Source organism: Lissotriton helveticus, chromosome 6 (genome assembly GCF_964261635.1).
Source record: "Lissotriton helveticus chromosome 6, aLisHel1.1, whole genome shotgun sequence".
In the NCBI taxonomy this organism is placed as follows: Eukaryota; Metazoa; Chordata; class Amphibia; order Caudata; family Salamandridae; genus Lissotriton; species Lissotriton helveticus.
Window position 1 is genome coordinate 1,035,875,849 of NC_136067.1, and position 16,420 is coordinate 1,035,892,268.

The window sequence follows — 16,420 nt, forward strand, 5'->3', positions numbered from 1 at the left end:
TATTCGGTGGGCATCATGCAGCATGCATCACATTCCATGTGCCTCTGGTGTTTCTATCTACACGCTAGACGCCCTCCCTGGCTCCGTTAACCACAGCAAATTCCCAATCATTGCAAACTTCCATAAAACAGGCATTACTTCACTCAGGCGACCCCTTGAAAGGTGAAATGAGTGCCAGCAAGCAGCTTGCTCCCAGAACCAACCTGACCAACCAGTTCCTCTGGAACTCCAAGGATTACTATTAATCTATTATGATGGTGGCCATTGGATTGTATGCATGGGCTCTGCTGCAAAAGTCACCCCAGAAGCCCATTTGTGGCTGAGTGTGCTACATCCCAGTTTCCCTCAGTCACATCCATGTGGAACCAGCAGGCAAGACTCCAGTCGTGCCTGTGGGACCCATGCACCCAACCGCTACATCCTCTAGATGTGAATGATCCCACCAGGTACACGACTGGGCCAGGTAATGGAGATGACGTCTTACCATTAAGCATGAGCGTAAAATCCGTTACGCTCGCGGATTTTGCGAATTTTTGGTAAATTCGCAATCCGCGAACTCCCGCGAATTTACCGTGAATTCGCAAATCCGCGAGCGGCGGATTCCGGGGGCAAAAGTTCAAGCCTTGCTGGCCTGTTGTAACTATTTTACGATGGCGCCGGCAAGCTGCCAGCGCCATCCTAAAATAGTTACTAAGTTAGCTTCAACAGGAAGCTCTAATAGATAAAATAAAGCAGGTGCTCGAGCACCTGCTTTATTTTATCTATTAGAGCTTCCTGTTGAAGCTAATTTAGTAATTATTTTAGGATGGCGCTGGCAGCTTGCCGGCGCCATCGTAAAATAGTTACAACAGGCCAGGCAGGTGTGCCTTCTTCCCAAATATACCATCGAAAATCAGCTGTGATGCTGGACAGAGGCCTTTGCATCCTTGACTTTCACGAGCGCAATCCTCGTGCTGTTCCTGTGGCCAGGAGCTTCTGTATCTGCATCTGCTGCTCTGATCGGTCTCTGACCTTTTATACACACAAGAGGCATGTGCACTCGCATGGAAGCACCGTCCGTTTGGCCCCGCCCACACACTCGCGGTGTGCACCGTCTTCCCGCCATTTACCCACTATGATAGCTCACTCAAGGGACCCCTGCGCCCTTCGGCGCGATTGCATAGTACCACACACCTGGTCGCTGTATACAACTCTCTGGCACTTTAGGCAGCTGTAGTGTAGTAAAAGCACTATACATTTACCCAACGAGGTAGCACTTACTGATTATCCAGTATAAAGTACTCCAGTTGAGTAGAGGTATGGCACAAAACGGTGGCGTCTTCTTGAATAAATATGAAGGGCAGGGTTCATTCTGGCACGATGGTCCTGGCACAAAAATTAAACCTCAACCGGAAGCACTTACAGATATCAATTAAGCATGTGCCCTAGTTGAAGCTTAAATTCAGTGACTCATTCATCGGCCCAAAAAACAATCGTGAGCGTTGTCAAGGCTGGGCAGATGTGCCTTCTTCCCAAATATACCATCGAAAATCAGCTGTGATGCTGGACAGAAGCCTTTGCATCCTTGACTTTCACGAGCGCAATCCTCGTGCTGTTCCTGTGGCCAGGAGCTTCTGTATCTGCATCTGCTGCTCTGATCGGTCTCTGACCTTTTATACACACAAGAGGCATGTGCACTCGCATGGAAGCACCGTCCGTTTGGCCCCGCCCACACACTCGCGGTGTGCACCGTCTTCCCGCCATTTACCCACTATGATAGCTCACTCAAGGGACCCCTGCGCCCTTCGGCGCGATTGCATAGTACCACACACCTGGTCGCTGTAGACAACTCTCTGGCACTTTAGGCAGCTGTAGTGTAGTAAAAGCACTATACATTTACCCAACGAGGTAGCACTTACTGATTATCCAGTATAAAGTACTCCAGTTGAGTAGAGGTATGGCACAAAACGGTGGCGTCTTCTTGAATAAATATGAAGGGCAGGGTTCATTCTGGCACGATGGTCCTGGCACAAAAATTAAACCTCAACCGGAAGCACTTACAGATATCAATTAAGCATGTGCCCTAGTTGAAGCTTAAATTCAGTGACTCATTCATCGGCCCAAAAAACAATCGTGAGCGTTGTCAAGGCTGGGCAGATGTGCCTTCTTCCCAAATATACCACCGAAAATCAGCTGTGATGCTGGACAGAGGCCTTTGCATCCTTGACTTTCACGAGCGCAATCCTCGTGCTGTTCCTGTGGCCAGGAGCTTCTGTATCTTCATCTGCTGCTCTGATCGGTCTCTGACCTTTTATACACACAAAAGGCATGTGCACTCGCATGGAAGCCCCGCCCCAAATCCGCAGATCCGCAAATCTTTGCGGATCCACGATCTGTGAATACGCAAATCTGCGAATCGTGGATCCGCAAAATCCGCCCATGCTTACTTACCATGCCAGAAGACGTAGACATCGGGTCTGGTGTTAAATCAATGCACTATATTTACACCAAAGTGACATCATGCAGTGAAAGATCTCTTTGCTGGTGAGCCAAAGTGGTAGACAGCGATATGGTGATACCGGTGGCACCTCCATGACTCCTGTGCTCTCTTTTAGAACCTCACTGCCACATTTCATCCTCTACAGGCTTGACCACCACAGACAAAACATAAAGGAGCAATCTGTGAACAATTCCTGCAAGGTGTGCCTAATGTTAAATTATTACCCTGTACAGATTTCAAAAAGCAAGAATTAGTAAAAGCCAGTGTTATTTAGATGTATAACCCTAGGCATGTGTATACCATGCATCATCTTTTTTTTCAGAAGATAGTAAACTCGAAGGCTACCTAGCTCTGAAGAAATGGGTATTCTCTTCTCACCTTGTCAAAGGAAACCATGCTCTATGTGGTTGCCTGTACTTATTTGTTGTGATTGTTTCACATTAGATAGATGCCAGTGTTGGCATCTTGTCACATGGTCCTAATGTGTTCTGGTCTAAAAATAGGTGTTCTTGTCTGTTCTGTGGAGAGGTACATTAGGAATTCCAGGAAGAACTTCACTGGGACTTTGTAACCAGTACAACAACCTTTGATAAAGACAGAGAGGGCGACCAGCCCTAAAGACCTCAAACTATCACAACAAGCAACTTTCACTTATATTTATTGACAATGGACAGTGAGTTGTCCTCTTTGTTTCAATTTTAAGGCTGTGTTACACAATGCATATTGTCAGTGTTTCTCCTGCGTTGTTGTCGGGCCATTCTTATTGAGCCATGCTACCGCAGGCTGGTCTCAGCTGCATTGTGCCATCTCATTTTCCCATGTCAAGAAAGTACACTTATTGCACCTTATATGTTCCTGTAACGAACGGACAGCAAAAAGAGGTATTGTTTTGCTCCCCTACAAGCCCTGCTTTAAAAAAAATTAAAACAAATATTGTTTGCATAATAAAAGTTTGAGATCAGACCGAAATTATCATGTCCGGGATATAACAGTGGAAGGAACAGTCCTCTTGTATACATTAACTGCCTCTGCTCAATTATCTTGGTACTGGGTTCATTGTCAAAAAATGGCTTAACAATCACCTTTAAAAGGGTGAAATGGCCGCCATGTCTTACAGACAATAAAAATAACACATTTCAGGCAGACGTTGCGTGCTACTAAACAGTACATGCAGCCAACAAGCACCACAAACAAATGATGCTATACATGTTCGCTTGAGTATTGATGGGACATAATACAGCATCCGAGTCATCCAGTGTTTACATTGACTTCCAGTTTTTCCAACTTTAAACAGTTCATGGCAGCCGCCATGTTTCTACCTCCTTCATTTCAAATGGGAGAGAGCCACGTGATACCTTGTACCTCTGTGTGGCACTCCTGAGATTGAACCTGAAGTTACCAACCTAATACCTGACTCTCATTCTCTTGAAATAAGCAAGGTATTAGTAAAAAAAGGAGCAAGGTAGTGGCTGTCAAGGGTTACTTTTCGGATACGGAAGTTGGAAAAAGTTGACAGAAATGTCACTTGAATTAACAAAATGACTGGATCATTCTGGGATTTTGTATTGTGGACAATCTAATGCCTTAAACAGCACGTTTTGTGTCGAACTTCCCCTTTAAGGGGGTATTTTGCAAACCTACTGGTCAGGGAGTTGCAGGCTGCACCTATCCTGTGTAAATAGGAGTGTTTGAGAAGCCCGTCTGCAGCAGGCAGACGCTTCCAGGCAGCTGTTACCCCCTGGCAGAATGTGCCCCCTACACTCGCACAACGTGTCCAGTTAAAACGTCTACTTTTAGATCTGGCGTTCGCTGCTCTTCCCCAGTGAAAACACAGATGTCCGCGTTGACAGATGCCACGCTGCCCTCCAAGTGTTCCGGCAATAAGGTGCTCAGATGGTTAATGGACACTGCCCGCTCTCCAAAGCTTCTAAAGTGCAGCTGAAAGAGCCGAGCGGGGGGCCCTACAAAGAAGGGGGTCGAGGCACCAGCCCCGAGACCTGAGACAGGTTCCGTCTGATCGCAGAATGCGGCCACCAGTCCCCTCTGTTTGGCGCGCATGTTGCAAACAGACATTTTGGAATGTGTTGCACTAGGAAACCACCAGCAGAAATGTCATTCGTGGTGATGCCGCTGATTGCCTTCCAATAAAAAAAATCTATCGAAATATGAATATCGATTTTTTTAATTGATTTTTTTATTCAGAAGTGCTGTTCATTCCTGTTTTTTGTTCACGTGGTGTATGCACATGTTCCCCCATCTGTTAATTTATTTCATTATAGACTATTATTCTCTAGTTTAATTACTTACCGTGGATTCAAGAATGAATGACTTGTGTGGGAAAGATGGATCTCTACTGTGGTTAATTGTGTATTTCAAAAGAAATAGGTTTGGATTGTCTAACCAACTTTAACTGCGCCAGTGCGTTATGTTGTGTTTGATGGGGGTGGGAGGTTTGCGCCTTTGCCGAGCAAATATCGGTCTCGGGTTCCCGCTCGAAAGTGACAGATTTGCACATTTTGACTGTGGGGTGTTAGTTTCCACGTTGCCAAATCCGAATAGGTCTCTTCCCTCCCTTGTGTCTGAGAAATTAGGACGTGTATTATAGGTGTGCCATGTCCCTTTTAAAGCTAACCTAGCCAGACAATGATTTGCTTTTGTGGGTGGAATAACAGACTTATTTAGAAAGAGCAAGACAAAAACACCAGCTGTTTGTTTGTGCTGGCACAGCTTTCAGTCTGGGCCAGGAGAAGTCCTAGTGCTCTAAATGCGCATGAACATTTTGGATGTTGACCAGGATTTGTTCCAGGTCGTTTGCTGTTTCACGTTTGTTCATGCACCGAAGAGGATGCATTGTGTTTTACGAGCATTTATTTATTTATTATTCTTGAATAGCGCTTCGAAGGTCCAGGAGAACTAGAGTGATTCACAGAGCAAAGTTTAAACCTTAGTATATCATAGAGCAAGAAGTAAAAAAACTCAAAAAAGAGTAAGACCGCATCTATGCGCAGTTGTATCACAAAGTATATGAGTCAAAAACGTAGGGGAAAGTAGCAGGACCGGACTGGGAACCAAAACCGTCCCTGGCAAAGTGCTTGGCTGCCCCCCCCCCCCCCCCCCCCCCCCCCCGGGAGTGGGGGGTGCCGCCGAGCTCTTTGCCAGTGCCGGTTTTTTGCCGATTTTGTTACAGGGCCGAGCTGCAAAATCGGCCCCCAGGGGCCCAAAACCGGCCCCCACCCATGCGGCGCACCGGGGGATTGCCTGGTGCCTGCTACGGCCAGTCCGGGCCTGAAAAGTAGGCAGTCCTATCAACGGCACTGACATCGCAAATAAGGCCCCTTTACAGAATGTTATGTCTGTTGGAGTTTCATAGACAAGTGAGCAGGAGAACACTAAAGAGGTCGAGAGGAAAGGGGGGGTTACTGAAAGAGGGGAACGCATTTTATCTCTCTTTTGAATGAAGTGAAATAAGGTGCCCATTGGGGAAGGAATAGCTTTTCATATTCCAGGGTCGCTTCCAGAAAATAACTTATTCAAAGTATTCTTCTTGTGAAAGGGAGGAATTTCCAGGTTAGGGGAGGGAGATTCACCTTAAAGCAAACCACGTTGTTCTCTAGCAGGTGAGTGTATCTGTCGGTGTTAAGCATATAAAATAAGTCTGGGCACGTGGAGATTTGGGAAGACGGGATTTTTGCCAAGCTTTTCATTCCCTTGCTTATCACTGCTCTTGGGATAGTTACCATGTTTAACAATCTTAGGGCCATTGACAGTAAGTAGTCTTCTTTAAATCAAGACACTTGCATTATACTGGACTTAAAATATACGGTTAAATATTTGCATTAAAGCATCGTTCATCTTCAGCGTCATTACTCTTGTTCAATTATTTCCTGGTTACTTGTGTAAAAAAGTTCTGAGAATCTGGTAAATTATATACGGAATTCTTCCTGATGTGTTTCCATAAAAAGATAATACTACATGTCCTTAACCACAAAATGACCATAGGAAGACTGTTGCTTCTATTTTGTAACATAACTGAATTTGTGTGCATTTCATCGTGTGAGGATACCCTTTCTGTTGCCCGTCTGTTGATTTCTAGAAGTAGGGTTGGATGTAAATTTGTGTCACCGAACAATGTTACAGTTGCTAGTGTCTGTTTCAAAGAAAACAAAAAGGTAACACTGCTTCACAGCCACTGGACTATACATAGTGAAGGTCATCCCTGCTGCGTTGTTTGGGTCAGAGATGCAGACTGTTGCTGAGAGTTCTTGATTACCTTTTCAGGCTTACTCATCCATTTAGCCAAAGGCACACTAACCTGCTGAATGCACTTTTCACTCACTCCCTGGAAAATGCGTATTGATTTTTTCCAGTGGCATTTTTGGTGCGTATGTGGATAAAGTCTGAAGCCGCCCTTCTTTAGACACAGTGATAGGACATAATAACCTTGTATGGTTCTCAGAAAAACTCTTGGCTCAGCTAAGTAAATAAAGGACTTGGAAAATTCTCTGCTTGAGTTGTAGGACTCTCCCATTGGTACCTGCTATTAAATCTCATCGATACATAGGCAAAAGTAGCGGTTGAAAACAGAGTTCTTGAAGGGCGTAATAGGAGTTCAGTAGAACATTTGATCATAATTTTTCCTGGAGGATTGAGTGGTGTCTGTCTGGTGACCCAAGGAAACATATACTTAGTTTGGTTAGGTAACTTACCATTGGCATTTTTATCATGCCTGTAGCAGGGCATTCCTTACTATGAAAGACCATGTGTTTATCAACATTACCTACACTGCATTATTCTTTTGTGACTATACTGCTTATTAAGAAATATGGTGACCAGGATGTTAGATCTAGCATCCTCCTATAATGGACCATGGCACATCAGTGGGATGATATGCAGTATCCCAACATCCCAGGTGAACTTGGGCATAATGAGCAAATACGTTTAAAAATATGTTATTTAAGTACACATTATGTCACAGTGATTCTGTACAGTACTTGTAAGTATATAGTAGAAGTTAACCGCTTCTTGAAACTTCCATTTTACAGACCAGCTGTCTATTTATCACATTTAAATTGCTTTTATCACTTATGTTAGGAGCTGTAGTAGCATCAATGCAGTCTTATATTTGTGTATGTCATACTATGTTTGTAATGGCTGTCATGAACTTAATTTAACCTTAATACGAACGTTCACAAGGATATTAATATCCTGGGGCTGACTACTAGTCATGATGGTCTCCTACAGTATGCTACACTTAGTTACCCTTACACAACCACTAAAGAATGTTTTATCAGGGAAGGCCTTTGCATCCTTAGTCTTTGCCTTGCCTCTGAAGCCAAACACCTATAACACCTCCTTCCACGAGTAGTAGACTTTAGAGTTAAACTTTTACTTTTCTTCAGTCCAAGATGCACACACTTTCCTTACAGTGAGTTACTTTTTTTTACTGAGAAGTTGCCGATGCAGGGCAGAACCATTGTGTCGAAAATGCAGCACGAAAGACCTGTAATTTGTATTATCCATGTGTTGACCACTTTTCATGAAATTCTTGGGTACAACTTTGTGAAAGTATGTTGCGCCTGGATCACACAGAACGGAATTCTGTCCGGCTTGTGGGCGAAATTTGGCAATTTACGTGTCATGTACCATATTTTCTTTGTTTATTCTTGACCTTTACACAAAAGTTCCTGGTTAGCCTCATTCAAAGATGTTTTAGTGAAGGTGGGAAATAATTATGGGTATAATTATGGATCTGTTTCACAAAACTAGCACAAATCTACTATTAACCTTAAACTGTGCTTCATAGGATTCCAAAGATTTCAACTCCAAATGTATGACTACCGGATCTCCATGAGTAATCTTCTTTTCCTGTACCAATCACATGGGATTGACTACAGTGAACAGTCTTAGACTTAGAGTATTCTTACATCTGCGGAGAAGGTAGAAAGATAACTTTTGTTTTTATTTCAAAATATTAAAGTCAATATATTTAGTTTTGTTTTTAGTGGTTCAGAAAATGTATGTTTTCAAATCAAGATTTTTTTCTGTTCCTGGCATTGCTGAAACTGGGGATCTAGATGTACCTTGTAGGTTGCGATTCTAATAGTGCTACTGTCCTCTTCATAGTTCATAGCATAGCTTCACTGTGATGTGAGCCGCTCATAACTTGTCTGCGTTATACTGTTAGTAACTTGATTATATTACATTGAGCCTGACACCAAAAGAGGTTCTCAGAGCTTTTCAAATCAGCTTTTCGGGATACGGTCCAAGCCTGCACTATTATTTTATTTGGGTTCTAAGCTCAACATATATTAGAAGACCTTAGCTCCAGATAGTAGGTCCCAACCTGAACTCTTAGTCTGTCACATGCAGCAATGTTTATTGTAATTTTTCAATTTCAGATACTTTGTAAATAAAGAGTGTATGGTGTGTATGAGTAAGCTATGTTGAACCGGTGATCAGCACAGCTGAGTATTTAAGACACCATTAAAATAGTTAGCACATCATAAATTGGAGAAGCACCAATTTTTCGTCAACATTCTAGTTTATACAAAAAAATAGCATACGGGCTAGTTCAAGAAACCTGGGCGATTGAGCGAATGCAAAGCGTCCGTGTGCTTGTCAGGGGTGGGGACATTGAAGCTTCTTGACTAGAACAAAATACAATTACAGTAGAAAGGATTTAGAAGAGTTTGTGCTACCAAACGGGTGTAGTTGCTATTGAAACATATGCATGCTTTTATTGCATGTTGTGTAGTTATTAATTTCAATGTCCTACCAAAGAATGCAGTTTGATCTTAGCAGTATTCAGTGATGGACAGGAGTCTGCTGATAAGGGTTTACACATTCCGTGATAGTCCAGCCGGCTCATGACTTCCTGTGGTAATCTAGCCTGGTGATCGGAGCAAGCTGAGAACAGCCTGCTGGGAATAGACTGCTGGTTATCGTCTAGTCGGGTGGCCCTACAAAGTTGATAAGTCTATAGTGTGGTGAGAACTGTGTAGTCCAATGATGATCATTGTATGAATAATCGCTTAATGATCTAGTCAGGTGATGATTGTGAAGTCTTGATAGATGGGCGTTGATTATCAGATGGTAATAGTTCGGTGGTAACAGTTGGGTATTGATAGTTGGGTGATATTCTTCGGGTTACATTAGTTTGGCTTCCTGCCCTTTATATCCTCCAGACATTAAACCTCAGCTGGCCTTTCGTAAGGCTCTCAAAGGTTGATTTTTAATTCTCGTTCAGAGGACTTGTTCTCACCGTACCTTGCCTGTTGCTACAGGAGTAGCCTACCAGCAATTTTGCCCTTTCTGAGTCCTGCGTGTGGAGGCGACTATCAGCGAGGCCGCAGCGGAGGTGAGAGGCGCGGCCCCGGGACTGCGAGGACCAGCAATCAACAGCACCAGCTGTGTCCTCTTCCCGCGTGAGCCGCGCCCCCTCCCAGAGCCTCGCCCCCTCTCACCTAATAGGAACTTAAGTGACACCATTAACGCGCATCGCGGGACGCGCGCGGGTCGCAGCCCGGGGCGAAGCCCGGGCCAAGGGCGGGCCCGTTTCAGGCCGTTCCAGGCTGTACCAGGCTGGGCTGGGCCATCCCCCGTGGCTTCTACTTTCCAGAAGTTGCCCTCTCATTCTAAGGTACCGCTGTTGATATTTGTGTATATTGGAGCTAGACCCTGATCACTTTGACAATGACTAGGGGTTCAAGAAGTAAAACTGCACAAAAAACTGCCCTGATCACAGGCCCAATTGATAAGTTCATTTCAACAACTACTGAGGCCATTAATTTAAGTATTTCCTTGCTAGAACGTAGGGTGTCACAGGACCTTGCGATTGCCCGGAGATCCTCGATGGGCCCTTTGGCAACTGCGCAAACACCACCTCCATCAAATTCTCCTATTCCGATTCTTATACAGTCTGGTGCTACAGCCCAAGTTCATGCTATTCCTAATGCTGTTGATTTATCTGTCACCAACCTGTCGCTGGAATTGGACTCGACAGGGAGCCTTGAGACTACACCGGACCTTGAGCGATTTCAGCAAGAAGATCCTGCACAAGTTATCCGGCTCAAGGGGGTTAGAGAAGGCGCTGTCCCGAAGCAACCCGAACCACCCCTAAATAAGGGGAATAACACAAGTCACCCTCTCACTTCTAAAAACAAGAAAGGGCCCACTGTACCACCATCTAAGAACGCCCATTACAGTAACAACCCTGCACAACCTTCTTTGTCTAATTCACAATGTTTTACATTGGACATAGATCAAGAGGGTGGCTCTAGGCCGACTGACTGCGATACTTCGCAGCTGTTTGCCAGATTTAGGGACCTATTAAAACACCACCTCCAACCCCTGGAACGGAGCATCATGGCAATTGAAAAACAACTCGCCACACTCCTCGACAAACAATCCTTCCAGAATAGGGTGGGATTTGCCAAACCTGGGGGGGCCCCGACAGCGGCGAATCCTGGGGTTATACCAGCTAATTTAGATAGCTCGCATGTAGTGCCTAAAGCCCAGTCTAAAACAAATGAGCCCTTAACCCCTTTATCATTAGCCCCAAATAATCGTGCAAAATCTAAATCACAAGCCAAATCCCCATCCCAGTCACCATCACTTAGTCAGCAAAATGTATCTCTTCCCCCCCCCCCCGTCGTTCCATCAATAGTTGCAATCCATACCACGGCCAAGGTACTTTCGCAGCCACCTCAAACTAAACCCCCTGCAGCTCTACCAACAGCTGATAATCTTACCTCGGCCAAGGTATCTTCACATCTATCCCAAACTAAACCCCCAGCGCCATCAAAACCACATCCTCTAGAGGGTAAGAGGGGGTCCAGATCTAAACGCCCAGTTCATCTGTCACCGGAGGTTTCACCATTTACTGTGATTCTTACGGGGGTACCCGAACTAGCAGCTGATTCAACTGAACAATCCTGGTCCCTCATGAACAAAATCCTTCAATGGCTTAGTATCAACAGGCCATTACAGCCCCCAAACACCAGCAGATTATCATCTGTGCGTAGAGTCCCATGGGTGGGGGCGAGCCCCAAGAGCATTCAGGGGGACTGCATCATTATTACCTGCGAAGATGTGTCCACCGTGAACCATATTTGCTCGTGGCCAGATCTGGAGAAGAAAGGGGGAATCGATGCCCACCGACTCTCCTTTTTCTACCCCCCCGTATATAACTACCATCACCCAATTCCACCTCCAAACTGGGTTCTACCTCCAGAACAATTATGGAATTATGGAGGACCATGGCTTACACAAAAGAGCAGGAGCAGGGGATGGATGCCTCACCCCCCTTGGTATCCCAACAAAGGCAACTTTGTGGGCGATGGGTGGGAAGGTATTCACACTAATAACAGATTCGATTGCCTTGAGATGGTCGATTGACTTTGTGTTTTACCATCATCAAGCCAGTCTGACAACAGGGAGGTAGGGCCAAATGCATGTATGCAACAAATCTACCCTAGTGATCGAGTAGCCCCTTCTATGGACCGCGTCTCCCTTAGTGGACATGAGGCCACACGGGAGGTTTCCGTCCAGGAAGGTAGCCCCCTAGAACCCCTTCCACTCAAATCCTACCCCTGTAATAACCAGGTCCCTATTTGTGGGACTGTAGATGGGTATCAGCCAAGAGATGTTCCATGTAATAGTAATGAAGCAGGCATGGTCCTTGGTGCTCTTAAGACTGCTCCATGTGTGAGTGCCAAGGTGGACAACCTGATCATAGCTCGTGCCTCTCGACTGAAGCAGGTTGCATATGGCCGAACCGAGCATGCCGATCTCACTCTTATTTCCTGGAATATTGCCGGAATTGCAGGGAAACTGAACACCCCTTTCTGGCCCAAGTTTATAGGGGAAGGATTTGATATAATCCTCCTTCAAGAAACTTGGTGCCAAGAGCAAATAAATATAGAAGGCTACTCATCTCGTTGCCTCAACGCCACCAAATCCAGCTCAGGTAGGGCTAAGGGGGGCCTTCTGTTACTCCTGTCCAACAAGTTGTGCAATAGTAAAGTCAGAAGTAGCACAACTGTGGGAGCCCATAGCCAGGTAGTGAGGGTCGAATGTAGCAAGGGAAATGATTTGGTCCTAGTCAATTTTTATAATAATATCTTTGATGCAACCAGAGGGAATATTTTATTCTCTCTGGAAAAAGAAATCATAAGGGTTCTGGGTATCGCAAATAGAAGGGCAGACGTCCTATGGGCAGGGGACTTTAATCTGCAGCCCTGTCACTTATCAAAAGGGAATCCCTGTGGCTTTGGAATGGAGATAGTCAATCATCGGGGGGTTAGGGGTGAGGGCGAAGATTCTCTTCACTTCCCACATTGCCAATATGGTACAATTCTTAATAAACTGCTAATTAAATTAGATTTACATCTATTAAGCTGCAACAAAAACAGTTCGAACGATATCTGCCCCACTTTTACAGGGAGGGATGCTGGGACTTTCATTGATCATATTTTGTTCTCCAGTATAGGAGACTTTTTAAATCTTTGCATCAGAGAGGAAAGCCTCAGTGATCATAACAGCATCTGTGTTACCCTACCTGGACGGGGTGCAAGATTAGCGACAGGAGAAACTTGCTCTACTGCAATAGTTCCGATCAGACCTAATGGTCCGAGGATTAAATGGTCTGGGACCAGCTCCATGGCCAAACAGAGGGAGGTCATAGTCAGTTGCAAAACTGAGATTAGTTACTGCCTAAAAAACGTAATCAACCCTGATCTCTTGATGTCACAATTTATCAAGATTAATACCATAATTGAAGGCATTTTTACTAAGAAATCCCCATCTAAGAGAACTACAAATCGGGGATGGTTTGATAAACCCTGTACAGTAGCCCTACGGGAACTGAAAAAAGCTCTAGGTACCAAACCCCGAGACAGCAATGGTGTAAAACAACTAAGGGTCAATTATAAAATGGCAATTTCCAAAAGGAAAAAGGTCCTACAATATGAAGCGTGGGATAAGTTGAAGGAAGCAGCCGAGACTAAAAATTGTAAACTTTACTGGGAAACAATTAACAGTCCCTTTTTAAATACCGATGGTTGTCCGGAATTAACCTCCTACGTTTCATGTAATGAGTGGATTACCCACTTCACTAATATTTTTAAGCCAGAAGGGACACTCCTAACCGCATCAGCTACTGAGTCCTCCCCCTGGATACCTCTATCCCTGGAGGTAACCTTGGAGGAGGGCCTTGAAGGGCTTTCTAATAGTAAGGGTGGGAAGGCCCCGGGCCCTGATGGGGTACCCATCGATCTTTTAAAATCAGAACCAAACTTGTGGGCTCCTATTTTGGTGAGGACTTTTAACTGTGCAGCAGAAGGCAATATCCCCCCCTCTTGGGGCCAATCAGTTATTATACCCCTTTTTAAAAAAGGCAGTAAATCAGAGGCTTCCAACTACCGACAAATTTCTTTGTTGGACGCCTCAGTAAAGGTCATGAGCAGAATTTTGCTCAAAAGACTAGAAACTTGGGCCACAGACATGAATATCCTAACAAAAGTGCAATACGGCTTCAGGAAAGGTATGGGCACCCTGGAGCAATGCGTAAACTTGGACCTTATTATTAACAAATATACTGTAGTTAAAAAAGGTAACCTTTTTTTATGTTTTGCTGATTTGAGCAGCGCGTTCGACCTAGTTGATCACGCTATTCTCTGGCAGGTTTTGCTAGAGTCAGGTGCTCCAAAGGAAATAGTCAATTTTTTGGCCAGGCTTTACGAGAAACTATCCTGTAAGGTTCGTTATGGCACCTTAGGTGAATGTACGCTGTTTTTCAAAGTTTTACGTGGCATCCGCCAGGGATGCGTACTGGCCCCCCTTTTATTTTCCCTTTTTATTAATCACATTGACAGCATCCTGATTGATAGTGCAGTAGACGCTCCCTTGATTGGAGGCAAACCTGTCCCAATCCTACTATATGCGGACGACGCTGTTCTTTTATCCCGCACCCAGAATGGGCTACAGCGATTGATTGACAGATCCGCGCAGTTTATTCAAAATAGGAGGCTCCGCGTGAATAAATCCAAGACTTACATAATGTCGTGTGGGCACTCTGCCAATCAACTGAAGCACAGTTTCTTCCTGGACAGCGACAAGATGACATATGTCAAATCATTTTGTTATCTGGGAATCACCTACGGCAGCAACGGGTCTTGGACACCCGAGTTTGATAACATAAGGTTGAAAATGATGCGGACCACCAGCAGCATATTCCGATTTGCATCCAAGCTCGGATCGAGAAGTATTTCTGATATGACCAACATATATAACATATGTTGTGTTTCTTCTGCACTGTACGGGGCGGGAGTGTGGGGTCACAACGAGGGCCCTTCGCTCCAAAAAGATGAAAACAAGTTTCTGAAAAGATTGTTATGCGTCCCCCCCTCTGCCTCTGTCCAACTAATTCATGATGAGGTAGGGATCGAGTTTATCTCTGACTTAGCAGCCGTTCGGCCACTCTTATTGTGGCGTTCTATTTGGGCTAAGCCAGAGACTCGATTCACTCAAGAAATTATTCTTGATTGTATAGGACTGGACTACTCATCACGTATTCAATGGTTGAAATACATTCATTCATGGTATAAAACTCTATTTGAAATAGATGTTCTTCGTGACCCCGAACTGGCGGTTGCAATTCCCAAAAAAGAAATTAAACAAACATTTATAAATTTTAAAAAGAAAGGGCGAGATAAGGTGTATGGCAAGCTAGCCACCGTGCAGTTTTATAAGGAACTAAACCTAACTCCGGGGTTCCAAGCCTACCTTTTGAACGTTTGCCGTCCCTCTCATCAATTTGTACTAACCCGAGTCAGGTTGGGCATTGTACATCATCTTGTCGCATTTCCAGATCAGAAAATAAGATCTGAGTCTCCTTGCCCATGTGACAATACTTCACGCCAGAGCTGCTGTCATTTTCTACTTTTTTGTAAATTTTATCACTTCTTAAGGGTAAGATACCTAAAACCTATTCTTTTAAAATATAATATTCGATCCTCAAAGAGTGCCCTAGAGCTATTATCTTCCCTAGAGATTGTGGACATTTGTTTCTTCGTTGCCACTTTTATCTTGAAATGTACAGCTGCCAGGAAGTGTATAGTGCTGCCATAACCTAATATACCCCTGTCTGTACATACATGTCTTAACAGCATATTACTTTTTAACTTCGTATTATAGCTTGCCCGAGCCTTACTGGAACGTTTGTATGAAAATCATATTTTTTAACCCTGTACTACTGCTTGTCCCGTGCCATACATGAATCTCTGCATTATTACGTACAGCTGCCAGGATAGCACCTCGTGTGATAATTATATCTATTCCTGTCTGTACATGCATGACCTTTTTTTAACTTATTGGCTTCATATTTCACTTTTAATTATGCTATGTTGACCAGTGATTACCATTACATGTTCTCTTCTACTCTATGTATTATTCCCGAGACTATTTGAGCTACTCTGTATTTAGAACAAATATGTATATAATGAATTACTTTTATATGTTTTTATGCCTGTATGATTTGTATCTCTCAAATCGAATAAAAGCTTATGACTTAATTCTATAACCCGCTGCCCACATGCCATCTTGGTATCAATGATAAGATCACCATGGACATTTTCGCTGCTACTAGGTTTTCTAAATAAGTGCTTGAAATCGGTTATCTCTCACATCATGACCGCTCTTGCTACATTTTTAGAATGTGACTTCAGCTGGTAGACATTGCAGTGTAGAGCAATAATGGCGCATTGTATCAGTATAGGATGTGTATTAATTAACTAGTTAACAGTTTGTAAATGTAGTTGAGCTTATATAGCGCACAGCTACCCGCAGTGGGTTTCCCAGCGCTTGCTTAGGGAACCCTTCCTGGTATTCCCCTGTGAGATAGCAGGGTATCCACAAGGTGAAAGTCAAGCATCCCGCCGCGAG

The 16,420-nt window shown here is 44.2% G+C and overlaps 1 protein-coding gene across 11 annotated transcripts in view; it reads left to right on the forward strand.

Moving 5' to 3' along the window:
- The window catches only part of LOC144763243 (protein phosphatase EYA4), a 645,968-nt gene that overhangs the window by 371,798 nt on the left and 257,750 nt on the right, over positions 1–16,420 (forward strand). The window lies entirely within an intron of this gene.